This window comes from Engraulis encrasicolus, chromosome 16 (assembly GCF_034702125.1).
Source record: "Engraulis encrasicolus isolate BLACKSEA-1 chromosome 16, IST_EnEncr_1.0, whole genome shotgun sequence".
NCBI classification, from domain to species: Eukaryota; Metazoa; Chordata; class Actinopteri; order Clupeiformes; family Engraulidae; genus Engraulis; species Engraulis encrasicolus.
This window is the reverse complement of record NC_085872.1, coordinates 20,927,002-20,934,793: the sequence shown is the minus strand read 5'-3', so window position 1 is coordinate 20,934,793 and position 7,792 is coordinate 20,927,002.

The window sequence follows — 7,792 nt, the reverse complement described above, 5'->3', positions numbered from 1 at the left end:
GTCAGTGTGAAAGGCAGAGAAAAACACGCGTGCCGAAACTAAGCAGAAAGACCGCGTCCGTCCCGCAACCGTTCCGTTCCGCCTTGGTATGTTTTGGCCCTTAGAATGACAAACAGTTCATGTATTGTGCCTTTAAACATGGGATTTATATGGTTTTGCCTTCAGTTTTAAATACAATGAGCACCCTTTGAACTTTATTGGACTACCAAAGCTTTCTAAACATATTCAAAACAACTTTTCAAAAGAACCACAATAATACCGAAAACCGTGATAATTTTGTTCTCAATAACCGTGAGGTAAAAAATGTTCATACCATGACACCCCTATAATGCACATTGCTTAAGAGATGTTAAGATGGTGACTATACATATTTTTGCCTGTCGGAGCTCAATCTTGATCTTTATGTCAAGGTGATCCTGTCTCACGTGGGACTAAACGGTGTGTTAAATGCCTCTGTGGGACTTCATCATCAACATCATCACACCCAGGTGCCAAATCTATCAAATGAGTCGCCAATGAGATGAAGTGCAGTCTTAGCTCCCCTGCCTCTCCTTCTTAAGAGGGGTGGCTTTAGTAACAATGATTTAATTCTGTGACGCTCATAATTTTCTCACACTTTAGCATGAATGGAATGCTTCAAACCAATATGACTCTGACACACTATTCAACTCCTGAGACACAGAAGGTAATCCTTTTCAGCGCCGCATACAGTACAAGCATGGCACAAAGTTTAATTTAATGCTGCTAGGAATCGTTTGAGGTGTTAAAGCTGCCGGGACGTTAATGTGACCATTAGCTACACTGCAGTGATCTGTCTTTATCTCTGGGGGCCTGCTGAGGCCCACCTGAGGCTGTCGACCTTGACAGTAGAGGGAGTGACTTTCATGTGGCACTGGGTCAGTCCCTCCCTCTTTCTGTTCTGTCCTTTCTCCATTCTCTCTCTCTCTCTCTCTCTCTCTCTCTCTCTCTCTCTCTCTCTCTCTCTCTCTCTCTCTCTCTCTCTCTCTCTCTCTCTCTCTCCCTTTCTCTCTCTCTCATTGGTCACCTGTCACTCTGCATGGACATGAATACTGATTCAGCCACCATTTTGATCAAGGCATAGATGAATTACCACAATGTGCCCTGGCAGCAAGCAGGTAGGCACATGCAGGTAGACAGAGGCGATTCTAGGGTTAGGTGGGGCCCCAAGCGAAAATGCAAAAGAATGAACATTTGAACCAAAATCACCACTACTGTAATGCAGTATGGGCTGTTATTTCTTATCTAGGGGCTTGGGGGCCCCAAGCGGCCGCCTGCCTTGCCTGGTGGCAAAATGCACCTCTGAAGGTTGATGAAGGTTTCCTTATGACCACAGATATAGACTATAAGGTTTGAGCAGGTTCGCACACTAAACAAGACAACAAGTGTCTTGTTTAGTGTGCGAACCTGCTCCAACCTTATACCTTACTTCTTTTGGGTCCACGCACCTAGTTACTTTTTTTCTTAACATCTAGAGCGCAACAATATCCTCACCTCCTGACAGATATAAACTAGAAATGCACTTAGAGAGTGCAGACTACTGCCAATGACGCTGTTTGATAGAACATTTGAAGATGTTACCTATTTCTATTTCATTTCAAGTCTTTCTGCCCTCTTTTTGTGGAGTTAGAAACTGTCCCGGAAACTGTCCCTGTCCCGTGACTCAATTTGCGGTCACCAGGGGCGTCTAGATCCTAATCCTGGTTTCTGGTTTGTGATCCGGATCACCACCAAAATGGAATCACTTGTTCCTTTGATCATTTCCAACAACTCCACAAAGTTCCATCCAAATCTGTTTTTGAGTTATCCTGCTGACAAACAGACAGACAGACAGACAGACAGACAGACAGACAGACAGACAGACAGACAGACAGACAGACAGACAGACAGACAGACAAACCAATGCGAACGAAAACATAACCTCCTTGGTGGAGGTAATGTTGCAGTTGTTTGCTTGGGGGCTGTGTTGTTATCCATTCAATTTATTCTCAGATACAGTAGGCCTACCAGTTTAAAAAAATAATCATAAATTCTTTAAGTCAGAAATTCACTTTCTATGTTTGCACACTGCATGCTTATGCGTGAAATGGTTAGTGACAATTCAAAGCGTTTCACTATTCATGTTTGAAGAGTGGCACATTGCTTTTACCATTTTTGTGGGGATGGCTTATGTGAAGTTGGTGTGCTGAGGGGCTGTCAATGTTGTTTTCTGTACATACTGTAATTGGACTGTCTCTACCCTATTCATAATATGAGACACCATAGACGTAGCCATCGCACTACAAAAGGAGGTAAAATTACCACTTTCTTTGAAATCAATCAAGAAAATAAGAGGTTATGGTGCAGAATGACAAAGGCATGAATAAATAAATAAATTATTGAAGTCCTCTTCATGTGTTTGTGTGATGGTGAAAAGAATGTTGCCAATAATATGATGCTCATTGTTGTAAACCTCCCCCCATAACTTTATTTGCCTTCACAACGGAATTCTCTTTTCTGATTGGCTGATGGGGTGACCATTACTTCCATGGAACCAGTCAAGCGTCAAGCGTACGCATAGAATCTTCGCTCTCCCCCAAAATTTCCTGTGATGTGACAAAATACATGATTAGGCATTGCTGACAAATATCAAAAGCACATGTGCGGCATGACCTCAGATCAATCGATAACAATGTCAATCCATATTTCCTCCAATTGGACAGCTAGCGCATGGTGGTAGTGCAAGTAAGCTCACTGGCATATTGAACCTTCAATTATTCAGTATGCTCACAGAAAATTACGCTGTAATGAGGGCATTGCACAAGGAGTGCAGGAGGTAGCCCTGACATTGTTACAGCACAAAATTCCAGAACAAGGGTGAGAATTCCAGGGCAAGGGTGCTCGCGCGGGGTAGGACGCGGGGGAGGGAATGAGAGGGGCAGATAGCCAATCCCTTAGCAGCCAGCCCTTTCATCTCCACACCTGTGGGGGTAATTAAGAGTATGATCCCCGCCCCCTTTGATCCTTTGAAGTTAGATAGTGTGTACAATGCAATATGAGACGAGGTACGTAAGCTCCAGTTAAATGAGGATTTTCTTTTTTTACGCACTTTAAGCAGAACAGATTGAGGGTGAGAATTAAGACGTGCTGGAAGGGAGGGGAGGGGATGGTATTGCAGGGAAAAAGAGACAACACAGCAGGTACTAGCTCCCTTCCCAGTGTCAGTCAAGGACTTCATTTTCATATTCGATTCATCCACAATCCTTTAACCTCACAAACATTCGATATTTCCCCCCCTGAAGAGGAGAATACCATTGTTGTTTAGCACAATGTGTTTGCCAAAGACATAATGACCCTGAGCAGGACAGCAGAAAACTGGCAAGTGCTTCAGCTCCGCATTTAATTCATGAATCATTCAATGACTTCATGTTGAGTTGCTTTGACTTAATCATACACTAGGCCAGTATAATAGGCCTACACAAAACTGCAGTGGCCATTTCTCAGAAACAGGCTACATGCGGGCACATGAGGAGAGACATTAATTCTCTATGAGGAATTAGCAGTGGTGTGGAAATTGCATACTGTATTTAATATCTCCTGGCAATGTTTAGCTAACAGATGTACACATCTATTACTCTACCTATACATCAAGGACTCTATATCTTGGATTCTATATGTCTCTTTCTAATTGTGAGTATACATCACACAATAGCAACTCCATGTATCAACTGGTGGATATGACCATAACTAGCATCGTGTAATAACAAACCTGACATAATTTATCTCCTCCTCCTTCTCCCCCTCCTCCTCCCCCTCCTCCTCCCCCTCCTCTTCCTCCTCCTCCCCTCCTCCTCCTCCTCCTCCTCCTCCTCCGGACTGAAGAAGGAAGAGGGGAGGAGAAGAGATGAATCGGTGGCATAGATGAGGAGGGGAAGGAATACAGGAGTACAGTACCTACTTGCCTGTACTGTACTTGTTGGTGGAAAAGCTTGGGAAATTACTAGGTCGAAGCCTAATAATCCCTCTACTCTTGTTGAGCCCACATTCATTCGTACCACTTGCAAGCAGCAGGTCGGGCTAATGAGGCGGTCGGTGGGCAGCAAGGCTGGAATAAATTGCGGAGCCGTGTACAAAGTGCAGCCAGGAGGGGTCAAGAAAAACACAGTAGAGAGTGTCGTCACGTCAGCCTCTGGAGTTGATGGCTGCAATTATTTATGACGCCAGAGGCACCGAAAGTTTCTGATACAAAATATTTTATCTTGTTGGGGCTGGGATGCGTTCTACTGTATGGATGTTAATAGAGAGATATAATGACAAGTCAGGCAAGCAGCCACTAATATTTTATGTAGATAGACTTTTAAGAGTAGTGCACTGCTGCTGACGTCCCGTGGGGAAGCCTGTTGTTTATCATTTACTACCCGGCCCCTGCAGCTGCACGGCACAGCATCGCATAGAGACATCAAGTACAGTACACACCTGTCTTATATACAATACACAGTATATACAGTACAAGGTACAGAGGAGCTCAGCTCTTCTGAAGAACACACACAGAGACAGACACATGAACGCACTCATGCACATGCACATGCACATGCACATGCACATGCACATGCACATGCACATGCACATGCACATGCACATGCACATATACATACTACATACATGTACACCCACACGTGCATACACATACACGTACTAACCCCAACTCCGATGAAGTTGGGACGTTTGGTAAACAGTGAATAAAATCAAAATGCTATCATTTTCAAAACATTCAATCTATTCATTAGATGGAGAATAGTGAAAAGACAACATATTAAGTGTTAAAACCGAGAAAAAATATTGTTTTGGGGGACATATGTACTCATTTCTAATTTGAGAAATCCAACACGTCTCAAAAGAGTTGGGACGGGGATCAGTGAAATTTAGTAAACATCCAAATAAGATAAAACAACAAAGAAGAACATTTCAAAATGAATTGTACTGACGGACAATATAGGTGTCCAGGTATAAGATCATCACAGAGAGGCTGAGTCACTCAGAATTAAAGATGCAAAGGGAATAATTACCATAGTTATTACATACATTTTTGAATTCCCTTTGATTTACCACAATTGAGTGTATATAAGACATATTTTTGTTAATAAAATCATTGTATAGGTTCATGACATCATGAAATATATATTGGCTGTAGTCTCACTCTAATTCCTGGAGTGCTAGAGCTATTGAAAATTGACCATATTAAGAATGCTTAATGCATGAAAATGACACAGGGGTTTAACATTCTCCTAAGCACCTGAGCTCACTTGAAATAGACCCAGAAGACATGGGAAACTGTCCTTTGCTTACAGAAGTCAGCAGAAGTTGTAGAAGTCCATTCTTTTTGACAATAATAAAGCATTGCACATCCTGTGCTACAGTGAAAATGGACCATCCAACTTGTGTTAGTGCTAGCTTCAAAAGTCAGCCTCCATGATGGCATGCGGATGCAGTAGTGCATTGGTTAAGATGTTCTCACTCATCTGTAGAGTTAAATACAGTGCTGAATGGTATAAATGGGTTTTAAACAGCATGAAAATTTTGAAGGGAGATCTTCGATTACTGCCACATAGTAAGGTCAAATTGCATTCTCTACTATGTTTTAACAGTTTGGCTCCATCATAAGGACCAGCATGTGATAAAATGGTGGGTTTTTGGTCAAGACCTGTCACACTGTAAGCACTACAGAAAGGAAAACATTGCAAAACATGACAAGGAATACACCCACCATTTAAGCTGGTGAAATCATGTCCAAGATAGGAATTAACACTGTTTTTTATATAAAATCATCTCATCGGTTAATGTATTTAACTGTTAAGTGTTGTCTTTTGTTTTGTTTTTAGTCTTCCTCGACATTTGCTGCCATTTATTGTCCCCGTCCCAACTCTTTTGAGACGTGTTGGATTTCTCAAATTAGAAATGAGTACATATGTCCCCCAAAACAATATTTTTTTCTCGGTTTTAACACTTAATATGTTGTCTTTTCACTATTCTCCATCTAATGAATAGATTGAGTGTTTTGAAAATTATAGCATTTTGATTTTATTCACTGTTTACCAAACGTCCCAACTTCATCGGAGTTGGGGTTTGTACATGCACACACGCAAGGACTTGCAAACAGATGTACACGCACGCACGCACGCACGCACGCACGCACGCACGCACGCACGCACGCACGCACGCACGCACGCACGCACGCACGCACGCACGCACGCACACACGCACACACACACACACACACACACACACACACACACACACACACACACACACACACACAACCTGGTGTAAAGGTATACAGAAGGTATTTGTATTTTCTTTGTTTGTACCCTAGAAAATAAAATGCATGATTGCAGTGTGGATTAAGTGTATCCATTTGAATCAGATTGCAGTTGTACAGTATGAAAATAAAACTCTGCTCACGTCTTTTTTTCTTTCTGCATTGTTGAGCATCATTGTAAAAGTAATAAGTCCTTGAGCACAATGGTAACTGTTTGTCTGACGGTAAGCCTCTATAGGAGAGGAGGAGAGCTGGATAAGATAGCTGGAGGAGCTGATGCTATATACTACATCAACAGTGAAACTGGAAGACTGGAAGAAAACTCGAGAGGGATCGTGCTCGGTCAACAACCTATCAATTTTCAAGTGGAGAGCAACATGCCACATGGGCTGTATTTTTCTCACTCGTGTTTGATGACCCCAATATATCGCCGTCACCCCGTGCACTCGCTGCAGCTCGAAGAGAAGGAATAAAATCAGCCAGGTCGGATAGATATGGGTCGTATTTTTTTAACAAAAGTGGGTTTATCTGATTTCAAAATGTATAGCAGGTATCGAGGTTTTCCTTTCACACATAATCGAAGCAATTCACAATCATTGGACAATTGCAGCAGGAACTGGCCATACAGACAATCAACAAAAAAACACAAATAAACAATTTGAAAAATTGTCACTGTAATGGTGAGCCAAGACTGTTACACCAAAAATGACACACAAGGGATATTTTCCTGCAATAGAGATCACTCTCTTGCAGTAGCAGAGGAGAATAGTCAAAGAGGCACTACAGATTTTTTTGTCCAAGTCACAAAGCCAGTTTGACACTTCACAGAGAATAAATAATCTCAGACTTTGCCCCCAGCTTTCCACAACTCCTTCTCCCCACCTGTCTGTGTTTCCTGTCTGTCCATGAATTAAATATCGCTTGATGGCACAATGCAATCAAAGTGAGATTGAAGAAGATATGGTCAAAGAGGGCTGTCAGGTCATACGGAGCCCTGGAGCCATACAAGCAGAGTAATCTTATTTTCTTGCACAGTCACTTTTTTGCACCAAAAATATCAAGAAAAATTACTTTGAACTGAACCAACGCGTTGACGGCCTGGAGTTACTCATGGGGATCTGAACAAATGTCTTGCCTAAAATGGACTACAGCTGACTTTCTGCTTGCCGAGGCTTAAACTTGTGGTGAATTTTAACGGGGTGGGGATATGGGAGAGAGATTGGTCTTCTTGTGCATGTTGTAGCGATGATAGGGTGTCACAGGCCCACACCCATTTCAGCCCCTTCCCCAAAACATCTTTGCCCCTGATCTCAGGAGGCAAGTAGCTATTTTGAATCTGGTGACCTGCTCCGCTTGACGGGTGAGCAGCAAAATGGCAGGACAGGCATGGTGTTTTGTTTTCGTCATGATCAACTAGTCACAAATTAGGGGCCAATAATTAAGGAGAACTTAGTGGGATATTGTTTTTTTTTGTTTTTT